Raw genomic sequence first — 12818 nt, 5'->3', positions numbered from 1 at the left:
ATCTCCTGGAGATGACAGCATTTTGACTTGGTGATGCAAGTAATGATTTCTTTTTCAGTCTGCGGTAATACCAAGATGCGACTTGATGTGGAATCTGGAAGAATCTGTGATGGTAGCTGCCTTAGGGCAGAAAGTCTGTGCATTTTGAGGAAAAGAACTTCTAAGGTGGTAGGTTAATAGTGCAAATGATCTAGGACTCAGGCGTCTTATCTGGATTTGCTGAATCACTTCCTTTCCTTAAAGCTATTCAGTCAGTCTTGACTAGAATCTCCCCGCTCCAAAGCGGAGACTGAAATGACATCATGTATTTATTTAATAATTTTATTAGTCTTCTTGAGGCCGAGACCTATTTGCCCCAGGTCACACATTGAGTTCTTGGCAGAGCTGGGACGTGAACCTCTGACTTCTTTCCCAGCCTGCTGCTCTTCCCCTGATTCTGAGCTGCTTCTGCTTTCGAGGAGTTCTCACCTTTCTGCTCCCGCCTCTGCACTGCAGAGCGTGCCTCTGAGAAAGGAGCCTTCCGTTCTCTCCAGGGCTCTGAGAAGGCCCCTTTTAGCCGCTGGAGGCGGTCTGCTGGAGGCCTGTGCTGAGACGTGGGCTGAGCCTTGTGATCCATGTTTGCTATAATGGGAAGCAGCCCTCAGAAGACAGAGACACGCATTTGTATGCAGCCAGTCGGATGGCATTGACATAAACACAGCACTGATCAAACTACACACAGGCAGTCCCTCTCAGGGAAGACGGACCGAAATGGAATGCTGATTTTTCTCTCCGTCTTCTTTCGAAATCTTCCTTGCCGCCCACCTGATGTATGTTAACTGTTAGGGGCAGTCTAGCAGTGCGATGAAGTGCGGTTTTGAAGACAGCCCTGTGTCCAGATCCATTTATTGATGGCCGCATCTTCCATCTGTAATCTGTGGAACTCTTGAGGGAAGTCACTTTTCTGAGCTTCAGCTCTTTCATCTTTAAACTGGGTATGTTAATGCTTAGCTCCTAGATTTCTAGAGTTAAAAGAATATATGAATGTGACGTACTGTGCGCAGTGCCTCGCGCATATTCAGCATTCAGTGGTCGGTAGGTGCTGTCCTGATCAGCAGAGCATCGTCATCATTCCTGCCTCATTGACGTGGATGGATGTGGTAGTGTATATAAGGAAGTACCCAGTCTAGAGCCTGGCCTGTGGTTATCTTTAGTAAATGAAAGCTGTTGTGATGGTGTGGGATAATGCAAAGAGCTGAACCTTTTAGCAGGTACAACAGAACTGGATGATTCCAACACGTAGATTCTTTTCCCAGCCCTGTTTCAAAATAATGGTATTGCCTTGGGCAAGTCACTTTCCTTTATGGGACTTTACTTTCCTCATCAACCAGATGGGGCCAAGTGGGCCCTGTGTGATATTGAAAAGAGCTAACGGAAGGGAGGGGCATAGCTCAGTGCTGGAATAGAGTTGGGGCCAATCAGTGACTGTTGAGTCTGAATTGCTGCTGACACCCACATGGCTCTTCCTGGAGAGTGAACTGCCAGTTCATCATGAGACCTATAAATTGTGCATACCCTTTAACTCAATGATTCTATATTTAGGAATATACCATCCCTGAATATAGATTCCAAGAGAAAAAGTGGAACAGGGCAGAGTGGAGCCTGTCACACTGGTTCGTAATGGTGCGGTTTAAAATACCTCAAAATGGAAAACTTCACACGTGCCCAGCGTCGTCAGGCATTTTTGGTGATTTTAGCACCATCGAACCCACTTTGACCATGAGGAATGTCAGATGCATGGAAAACGTATGTGGCCCTCAATTTGTGGGGTGTCCCATTTGGCAGGGAGTTGAGCAATGGCAAAGACAACAACCCGCCATTTTAACTGAGTCCCAGAGAGAGTTTGTGATCTTTGAAATCAGTGCCTCAGTCCCTTGAGCATTGCCTTGGAACCTCTGTAGTGCCAGGCCCGTGGCCTCAGGGATCTGCTGGCAGTGCCAGAGCAAACCCAGCTTGTTCAAATCCTGGGCTGCTTAGATGCCCCCTCAGCGAATCCTTTGGCAGCAAGTGACATTCGGCACACGGTGTAGCTGACAGAGGCCCTGAAGCTGTATGTGTGTGGGGAAGGATGTGACGCACGTAGTGGGTTGGAAGGGCCAGGAGCCTGGAGGCTGGCTGGAATTTAAGGGTTAAAGGCCTTTCTGTGTGTAGGCAGAAAGACTGGGCAGAGGCTGGTGGGACCGTGGGCGGACGGATTATCTCCTCGGCCCAGGTTTCTCTGATGGGCTCCTGCCTTGCAACAGCCGTACTTGGGGAATGGGGCTTGGTCACAAAACACTTGGGGGCCTCCCAGCACCTAGGGTGCTTGCCAGAATGGTGATAGTCATCCCTCATGAGAGAAGCCCGTGAGGGAATGTTCACGAAGCTTTTGGCCCCCAGTGAGCACTCAGTGTTAGCCACCTTCCCCCTTCCTGGAGGCGAGCGGGGTCTTCTCTTTGAGGGTGGACTTTTCAGGCATATGGCAATCATCTGGCCAGGATTTTTGAGAAAACTCCCAATTGCCAGTGCCGTCCGGCTGTCCATACTCATACCTAATTATAGCTCTGCAAATAGAGATATGCAGCTTTGAAAACATTCGAATGGAATTTGGAGGGCTGGAAATAGTTACATATACCAATAGGTTATTCCTTCTTTTCATAAAGTCATTATAGTTGATGATAAAAAAGATGAGCGTCAGTAAAATGGGGAATTAGACATGTGATAATCCCTAAGATTTAAGATCTAAAACTTTGACGATTCAGTGCTGTAGCATGGGCAATCTTGGTAGATCATCTCTCTCTTTGTGGCTCCACATTGAGCATAAAATGGCAGTTCAGCCTGGTACACAAATCCTTTCATGATTTGCCCGTGGCTATCTCCTCAGTTGGTTTCATTTTTCTGACATTTTTCTTGAACGTTCCTGAAGATGTACTTCAAACAAGGTATATGTATTAGTTTTCTGTTGCTGCTGTAACAGATTACTACATACTTAGCAGCTCAAAATCATATGGATTCATTTTTTTATGCTTCTAGAGGTCAGAATTCCAACATCAGTCTCCGGGCAACAGTCAAGGTGTTGGCAGGGCTGGCTCCTTCTGGAGGCTCTTGGGGGAGAATCAGTATCCTTGCTTTTTTTAGCTTCAAGCAGTTGCCTGCTTTCCTTGGCTCGTGGCCCCTCCCTCCATCTGCAAAGCGCACCACTGCAACCTCTACTTCCATCATCACGTTGACTTTTCATCTGACGCTGACTCTTCCTGCATCTCCGTTATAAGGATCTTGTGATTACATTGGGCCAAGACAGATAATCCAAAATCATCTCCTCATCTCAAAATCTTTAATCAGACCTACAGTCTCTTTTGCCATGTAATGTAACATTCACATGTTCCCAGTGGCCTTCTTTGGGGGACCGTTATTCAGCCTCCCCTGGTATAGTTCCCTGGTCTTTCTACCTAGTGTTGTTGCTGCCTGAGACACCTATTTCTGCCTTCTTTGCCAGGCTAATTCCTCTTCACCCTGCAGAGCTCAGCCTCAGGGTCTTCTCTGCGAGATGACTTCCTTGCACCCCCTCCCTCTCCTGCCCCGTTGGCCTGGTAATGTGCCTCTCCTCCTTGCCTACCTGACATCTTCAGCCTACGCCTTTCGTAGCATCATTACACACTATTATAATTGCGGATTTATTTGTCTGCCTGTCCCAGTAGTCCTTGGGGACAGGGAATGAATGGTAATCACCTTCTTATCTGTACCACGTAGACCCATGGCTGTACTTCGTAGGCACTGGTTGATGGATGTCCAGGGAAACGGACCAGGTTAGGAACCACACTTAGCACCATGGAGAGGTCCCAAGGAGAAGCCCTTTGTCCTGATTTCCAGGCAGCCTTGTTGGCCTGGAATTGCATTTCCTCCTGGGAACTGAAGTCCTTTGAGCTTCAGCATGTCCAGGTCCTGTGTTTTCTGGCCCCCTCAGCTGTCTCATTCCGTCTTTGTTGAGCTGCAGCGGATTAACCTAAGTGAAAGCGAATAGACGATTTCCTATTAACATTTATATTGCTTTTCTTTTCTATTTCTTGACGAGGCTCTGAGGACTGGGATGGCTGCGGAAAATGTTCTTTCATCTGAATAATGTCCCGGTTGGGGGCTGGATTCGGCTTTTTGCTGGGCTGTGGAGAAGAGTGGGTGTGGTGGATGCATGAGCCCAGCGAAAATGAAGGCACAGAAGTCAGTCCAGAAACTGCAAGTGAGATTCAGTAAATGTGTCTTGAGTGCCCACTGCGTGTCTGCACCCGTGCTAGGGCTTGGCGTATGGAATGAACGTCTAGCATTTATTAAGTAGTTCTCACATGCCAAGCATTGTTCCAAGTGCTGTCATTTTATCATCTCTTTGACTTCTTAGAGCTTCCCTGTGAAATGCAGGTCTCGTTATTATCCGAGTTTTACAGATAGAGAAACTCAGCCAGAGAGAGGGCGCTTCGTGTTCAAGATCACACTGTAGTAAGTGGCGTGGGCTCCAGATGCCCACCTTGCAGACAGGAAAGACTCAGTCCCTCTCCCCAAAATGCTCCTGGTCTGGAGGTGGTGTCTGACCTGGCAGTGCACTGAAGGGTGAGTGAGAGATCCACAGGTAGTCAAAGGTTTTGAAGGGCAAAAGGCAGAGGGGATAATAGAAACAAAAGCAGGGAAGTGTGAAAGTAATTATTTCGTTCAGGGAAGAGTGAGTAGCAATTCAGGGTAGTTTAGGTTGCTTTTAAGCTTGTAGGAAAGGTTGACAAGGGAGCCAGAGACCTGAGGCACAGGCGGGTGTAGCCAGAGAATGGATTTCCCAATCTATGTCCTGGAGGTCAGCAGCTGTGGGTGAGGACGATGATGTCCACAGTAGTGTCCCTCAAATTGTAGTAGGCATACAGATGTCCTGGGATCTTGTTAAATGCAGCCTCTGATTCCTAAGGCTGGGGTGGCCTAAGAGTCTGCTTTCCTGACAAGCTCCCAAGTGATGCAGATGTGGTTGGTACCCAGATCACACTTTGAGCAGTGAGGGTGTAGAGGGGAATGCAGGCGCCGTGGGGTGAAGATGCTTGGGTATCAGCATGGTACCTTACTTTGCTGTCAGGCTAAAGGGTCGGCTGGGTCTCTGATGATGTTCTCCAGAGGAATGGCAGTAGATGGAGGGGAAAATGAGGAGTTGGGGGTAAAGGTGTTCAGCCAAGGAGGAGGAAGAACCTGGAGCTGTTCAGTTTAAAAGGAGGCCGATGGAAATAGAGCAGCGTGTCAGTGACAGACTCAATAGCATATGACAGCAGGTCCCCATAACAGACCGGAGGGAAGTTTATTTCTCTCCCACATCCAAGAGGGCAGGAGGTTGGCAGGAGGTAGGGTGGTGCAGTGGTTTAATGGTGTCATTTGGTTCTAAGAATCCTTTCAGCCTTGCCATCCTCAGCTCTAGGCTGAGGCACCTGGACATCCAATATGGCGCTTGAGCATCAACGTCCTTGTTGTAGGCCAGCAGCCAAGAGAAAGCAAGGGAGAAGGCCAGGACGGGCACATGTCTCAGTGGGCAGACCGCCTCTGAGTGGCCTTTCTGAAGTCCCACAGCCACACTTAGCTGCCATGGAGGCTGTAAGATGTAGTTTTTTTCTCTGGTTATTTTGTCCCCTTGAATGTAAGCAGGTGCTGTTCCTATGCAGAAAAGGGAGATTGGATATGGCTCAGCAACTTGGCAGTCCTTGCCACAAGTGGGATCCCTGGGGAGAACTTCAAAGGGGGGAGTGTTGAACTAATCAGGCTCGTAGAGTGCAGCTGAATGACAGCCCTGTGTACTCACAGGGCTCTGAATCCGCTCAGGCCCTTTGCTCATCCTAGTTCCTCAGTGTGAGTGTCTCTCCCCTCTGTCATAGAAAAGCTGTCCAAAACCTCACCCTACAAGTTCCAGCTCCACTGCCACCTCCTCCGAGAAGCCCACCAGGACTCTTGAGTTAGAATCAGTCATCCATCCCCTGAACAGAGCGTGGTATTGGCACCTCCGTCAGCCTGCATTTGGTCCCATTTTGTATTTTATTTAGTCATTTGGACATGTACTACTTCTTCAGATTGCATTCGACCCCCAGCACAGTGCCTGGCGCACGATGAATTCCCAGGACGTTTTAGAGAAACTTCAGTGAGTAAGTTAAACTGGAGCGATCGAGCTGAGGGTGTCCGGTGGTAGGTGTTTTTCCCAGAGCATCGCTTCTTGAACTCTAGTGTGCCTCAGAGTCAGCTGGAGGGCTTGTTAGAACGACGCCTCTGCCCCCAATTTCTGATTTAGTAGGTCTTGTGTCGGGGGTAGGGGGAGTCTAAGAATGTGCACTTCTAGCAAGTTCCAAGATGATTCTGACGCTGCTGGTCCGGGGACAAGCCTTCGAGAACCACTGTCCTCAAGAAACACACCGATTTGCTGCTTTCCTCAGGTGAAACCTGCAATTTAAGTCGGGCCTGAAAATAGACATGGGGAGTTCAAAACAGGGAAATTAAGTCAGTGGATGAACCAATGGAGAAATATTGGGGATTGAGGGTGCTTTGGAGTCTTCTTCCCAATTTTCTTTCAAAGAAATTTCCTGTTTGACCTAATCTCAGATGCTGCCAATTGTAGCACACACCATTATTTTATATAAAGCCAATGAATTAAAAAGGTTTTTAATTAAACAGTGGCACAATGGTTTCTTATCCCTTTGAATCTTTTATATCTATTGAAAGAGCCCATTTAGACCTGATTAGATGGGTTTTTATTATATTTTACTGCTATGCCTGCATATATGGGAGAACATCGGCAAATATATTGGTTCAGGGGTTACTAAACCTTATTCATATCGAGTCTCACTTTTTGAATCTCTTCTTGACTCGGTGTCAGCGCCACCTGTGTTTCTGTACCTTGTGCCATCCTCCAAAACCATTGCGAGCCTCAGATCTCTTCTAAGATGCCCGCAAAGGCGCTGAAGCCCACTTTGCAGCTCTGTGCAGCTCGCCTCCCCCTGGCCTCTCTCTCAGGACTGTTGCCACCGCATCTGGTTCTCCGTCCCCTCCTGCCCCTTCCCACAACCATTTGGTGCAGAGCCTTAAAAGAGACCCCTCCAATGTTATCACTGCTGTGTGGTCCCCAGTTATCTCCGGAGGCTTCTCGACTTCCGAAATGTTAGAATGTGAAAAACTGTTTGTCTTAGACTCAATAACATTTTTTCAAACATCCACCACATGCTGGGCACATGTTTTCACTGTGGCGGCTCTTCATATAAATGGTCTCAGTTAATATTTATGATGGTGAGCCACAGTTGGCATCGTGACCCCAGTTTTATAGATGAGGACCTTGGGTCCTCATTAAACATGCAGGCAAGCATTCATTCACTCCTCAGATAATTTATTGAGGTCCTACTGTAAGTCATCATTCCAGGCACTGGGAATACTGCCGTGGAAAATTCCCTGGGAGGATAGTCAGTGAAGAAATAGGTTTAAAAGATTGAATCATATGAGTGCTACAGGGAATGCTGGGTGTTAGGGAAGGCTTTGTGAGTAGATGCTGGAGTGTAAATGAGGATACACACTATATGCAAGTACAAAGGTCCTGAGGCAGGCGCGTGCTTGTCTTATTTGAGGAACAGCTAGTCTTGGAATGTTTTTACCTACAAAACTTCTGATACCAAATGTATGGGGATTTCTTCTCACACCAGTTCTCTAACTCTCTGGACAACAGCTGGGTGTCCTACGGTTCAATTCAGTTCTGACACTACCCAGAGTTATTATAGACCCCACAGGTTAAGGGCTCAGTCCCACAAGACTGTCCTTACTTCAGACCCCCATCAAAACTCCCTGGAGGTTGGAGGTGGGCTGGGGCTGAAAGTTCCAACCCTCTACTCATGCCTTGGTCTTTCTGGTGACCCGTACCCATCCTGAAGCTAGCTAGGGGTTCCAGGCCACCGGTCATCTCATTAGCATACTCAAGACCCTCTTACCATTCCAGAGATTCTAAGGGTTTTAGGGGCTCTGTGCCAGGAACTGGGGACAATGACCAAATACATGTTGATCACAACCAGGAAGCTGGTTGAGCTGGAGCAGGGGAAGCTCAAAAAAGGTTCAATAAATGGCCCAAGCTGGGGTGTGGCTGAGTTGAACTTTCCAGATCTTTGGGTTCCAAGTCCAGGGTTTGTCCACATGTAGGCAAGTGTGAGAAGCCACTGCAGATGGTACCCTTCTCTGTTTACTGGAGTGAGTTTAGTCTTTTAAGAAACAAATGATTAATTCAGTTCCAGTAGTGAGGCACAGGCCAAAAAAAAATGCTCATTGCTGTCACCACTGTGCTGTCTAGGAAGGACCTAGGTGTCTGATTCCCGAGCAGCGGTTTAACCAACCCAGGTAGACGTAACTGCAGGTGTGGGGCAGTCGGCGGAGGAAGCGGTGACAAAGAAATACAAACATTTCATTCCCGGTGCGTGTTCTCAAAATAGAATACGGGCCTTTCAAGTCTGTCTTCTTTGAAGAACATTGTCGAAAGGGAGACTCTGGGAGCACACCGTGGAAGAAAGAACAGAGATCTGGGTCTTGATCCCAGCTCTGCCGGTAATTAGCCATGGGACTCTCCTATTAGAGTTAAGTTACAGGCAAGAGAATGCGTGAGTTTAAACAGAAAAGGACTTATTGCCATTACGAGGTGCCTTGCAGAATTCTAGGAGAGCTAGAGGCACGGGCTCAGAGCTGCACGGAGCGCTTCTCTGATCCACACGGAACCAGACCACCAGGGATGCCGTGGCTAAGAAGCCACTGAGAGAACTCCTCCTGCGAAGACCACACCCTGTCTGCCGGGGTCTGTGTGGGCAGGACGGGCGCCGTATTTCTTGATACTCATGAAGTTCAGAACTGGATACTCAATTAGCTCGGGATCTAGTTACAGATGCCTCGGAAAGAAGCGACTGTTTCTCACTCATGCTTGCCAGAAAAGACAGAGGCGGCAGAAGAGATGGTGCACCTCCTGGTCTTCATTTTTGCCTCTGTAATCTCACGGTGTGTCCGCTTGGTGGAAACTACGTTTCACAGTAGGTGTCCTAGAGAGGGGCCAGCCCGGTGGTGTAGCAGTTAAGTTCGTGTGCCCTACCTGGGCAGCCCAGGTTTCGCCAGTTCAGATCCCGGGCGTAGATCTATGCACCATTTCTCAAGCCATGCTGTGGCAGGCATCCTACGTATAAAATGAAGGAAGATGGGCATGGATGTTAGCTCAGGGCCAATCTTCCTCAAAAGAAAAAAAAAAAATAAACGAATACTGGTATTAATCCAGTGATGTGTCACTCACTAAGCAATAAAAAGAAACGGACAGCTGATAAATGCAGCAGCATGGATGAATTGCAAAAATGTTATGCTGTGAAAGAAGGCTTACCCAAAAGAGTAGGTACTTTGATTCCTAGCAGATGAAGTTCTGGGACAGAAAGAGCCAACTTATAATGGAAATAAATCAGAAAAATGGTTCCATATAGGGAATGCAGGCACAGATTGACTGGGAAGGAGTTTGAGTAAATTTTGTCATCATTCCGGAATGTTCTGTGTCTTGAAAGAAGTTTGTGCTATACAGGTGTATGCGTTTGTCAGAACTCACTTAGTGGTCTGTAAGTTGCATTGCATGTGCCTTTTTCCTCAAAAGAAAAAAATATAAACATTATTGAAGTCTAGTTCATGCTATAATACTAAAGGAATAGTGGGCTGATGACTATTTTGAAATGCATTAAAAAAAATAGGTTGGTGGATGGATAGAAGGATAGGTAGATAGGACCAAGCAAGTATGGTAGGATGTTAATGGCGGAATGCAAGTGTGGGGATATATGTGTTCCCTGTAGAATTCTTTTACCTTTATGGTGTGTTTGAAATTTTTCATAAGAAAATGTTAGGGAAGAAATCTTTTTAAAAAATCATAGAATATATGGTTCCTTCCTCTCCTGCATCAGGCAGTGGCTAGTTGTTGAGAAAGTCACTTCAGTTGTCTGGCTCTACTTTATGTAATGAAGTGATTTTTGCTGAATTGGCTAGAGAGCACAAAGGACTTAAAACATAGGTGACTGAAATAGCTGGGATCGGGGATATAGTCCGCATATAGCACCCAGAGAAGATGCCCAATAAGTACTTAATTAATCTGTTTCTCTCCCTCTGTAATGATGGTCTGAAACTCTGATTTCTTTGTCCGCATCCCTGCTCCTCCACCCTGGAGTCAGTGCCAGCCGTGCAAAGACTCCAACTAGCCATTTCTGAGATAAGGATAGGTGTAAACTTTTATAGTAGGAAGGGAGCCTGGGGGACTACCTCCTTCTGCTTATTTTTTGGTGAGTTTATCTAAATCAGTTTGGTCATACAAAAATCTTAGCTGATTTTGTAGGTAACAGAAGCAGCCAAAAAGCTTGAGGTGGCAGAATTGGCCTCCTACCGCAGCCTCAGTACATTCATGAATCAGTAGGCACCAAGTGACTCAGGCGACCTTAGAAATACCAATGATGTCTCTGCCTTCTGTCCTTTTGGGTGTCCTGGCCATCATCTTGCAGAAAGGGTCACTAGAGGCAGGCATGGCAATATGACAGGGACCATGGCTGTTGTCCTAGTGGCTGGCATAAGGCAAACAGAAGTCTTTCCAAACAGTGGCTGGAATCAAGACTGCTTCGGGATCACTCTCAGGATGCCATGGCCAGGGATGGTGATTCCAATCTCTCTAGATTTTCAGTCTGTTGAGGAAAAGGTGGAGAGAATCTCTAAAATACTTTAGCCAGTCCACATTTCTTGAAAACCTTCTCTCACCAATGAGAGCTCTTTTCTAACATTCCGCGTGCCATTTAACAAGCTGCTGTGTCACCAAGAAAGCCCCGTTCCAAAATTCACTAGATCCGGATATTGATAACACACACCCTACAGCAGGCCTTTGGGTTGACATTTTCCTAGTAGAGTGCCTCTTATTTAATTGTCTTAAAATATACATAACATAAAATTTACCACTTTGTCCATTTTTAGGTGTACACTTTGTGGCGTTAAGTACCTTCACGATGTTGTGTAACAGTCACCACTATCCATTTCCGGAACTGTTACATCACCTCAAATAGAAGTTCTGTACCCATTAACCGGTAACTCCTCATTTTCCCTCCCCCAGCCCCTGGTAACCTGTTCTGATTTCTGTTCCTACAAATTTGCCTCTTCTAGGTACCTCGTATAGGTAGAATCATACAATATTTGTCCTTTTGTATCTGGCTTACATGTCTTTAAGGTTCATCCATATTGTAGTTTGTGTCAGAACTTTCCTCCTTTTTAAGGCTGAATAATATTCCATTGTACGTATGTACCGCGTTTTGTTTATCTGTTCACCTGTGGACGAACATGTGGGTTTTTCCCCTTTTGGTGATTGTGCATAATGCTGCTGCCTCCTGTTTTTCTCTATTATCCAAACTTCCTAAAACGTACGTGTCTAAACACCGCATTTTTGGGGTGATGTTTACATAGGGAAAATTTACTTTTACGTTGCAAAAATCCACATATAGTCGTGCTTCACTTAACTATGGGAATGTGTTCCAAGAAATGCGTTGTTAGGCGATCTCGTCGTTGTGTGAACCTCATAGAGGGTCCTTACACAAACCTAGATGGTATAGCCTACTAGACACCTAGGCTGTGTGGGACTAATCTTTTGGGACCACTTTCGTACATTTGGTCCATTGTTGACTGAAATTTCATGTGGCTCATGACTGTAATATTTTTAACAAAATAATGTAATAAGTGTTAAGTTGCTTACTAGATACAATTGGTAGAAAATCAGAATCATGTACATGTAGAGATTTTGAGAAGCCTCTAAGCCCTGACAAGATGGGGATGGGGTCTTGGGTGTTGCTGGTACTGAGAAGGGCTGTGTGCACAGAAGCTGTTCACCGACAGCCGCATGAATGGTTTTCTGATCGGAAGCAGCATTTTAAGCATTTCTCATCCTAACAAGAGAATGTGTCACTTCTTTACAAGGCGTTTTATGTTTGTGATGTCTTCATTTCGTTTTGGGAAATTGGGAGGAGGGAGTTGGCTTAACATACGCATTAAATAAGTTTTCATTATAATTTTAATTTATAATTTTAATTATAACTTTTCTCATATAAAATCACGGGAAATTGAGGCCAACCTGGTGGCACAGTGGTTAAGTTCGCGGGCTCTGCTTTGGCATTCCAGGGTTTGTCAGTTCGGATCCTGGGCACAGACCTACAGACCGCTTATCAAGCCACACTGTGGCAGGTGTCCCACATATAAAATAGAGGAAGATGGGCACGGATGTTAGCTCAGGGCCAGTCTTCCTCAGCAAAAAGAGGAAGATTGGAGATGGATGTTCGCTCAGGGCTAATCTTCCTCCAAAAAAAAAAAAATCATGGGGAATTGGTTCTGTGGTAGCTTTTTGGCACAAAACATTTTACTTTCAGGAATGAATTATGGAAACGACAAGGGAAATGCTTGCTTTTTGAAGTATAATACAGATATTATAACACTCCTCACTGTGAAGAGAAGGAGAAATGTAGGTGCAGAGGGAAGAAGACAGCTGCTCCCGTGGAGTCCTCAGAGCTGCCTAGAGAAGAGAGAGGGGCTGACCCTGCCAGGCCATGGCTCTTCCTGGTTGCTTAGGGGTCTCACCTGTTGTCTCCATGTCAGAACCATTGAAGGGACTGGCCCAGAGACTAGAAGGAGGCTAATTGTTGAGAAGATTTGTAGCCTTTGCAAATGCTTGTTAGAAACCAGCTGCGATGGGCCACAGGACACATTGGGAAACTTGGGGGAGGTTAATGGGGCTC

At 46.4% G+C, this 12818-nt stretch overlaps 1 protein-coding gene and 1 non-coding gene across 6 annotated transcripts in view; both read left to right on the top strand.

Annotated features, from left to right (window-relative positions):
• Positions 1 to 12818, top strand: part of LARGE1 (LARGE xylosyl- and glucuronyltransferase 1) — a 540210-nt gene that overhangs the window by 191663 nt on the left and 335729 nt on the right. The gene's annotated exons all lie outside the window — the stretch shown is intronic.
• LOC111771150 (small nucleolar RNA SNORA76) lies at positions 1918 to 2055 on the top strand. Its single transcript, XR_002804817.1, has one exon. It is a non-coding gene; the product is annotated as a small nucleolar RNA SNORA76 (small nucleolar RNA).

This window comes from Equus caballus, chromosome 28 (assembly GCF_041296265.1).
Source record: "Equus caballus isolate H_3958 breed thoroughbred chromosome 28, TB-T2T, whole genome shotgun sequence".
NCBI classification, from domain to species: domain Eukaryota; kingdom Metazoa; phylum Chordata; class Mammalia; order Perissodactyla; family Equidae; genus Equus; species Equus caballus.
This window is presented reverse-complemented; position numbering and strand designations above follow the sequence as displayed.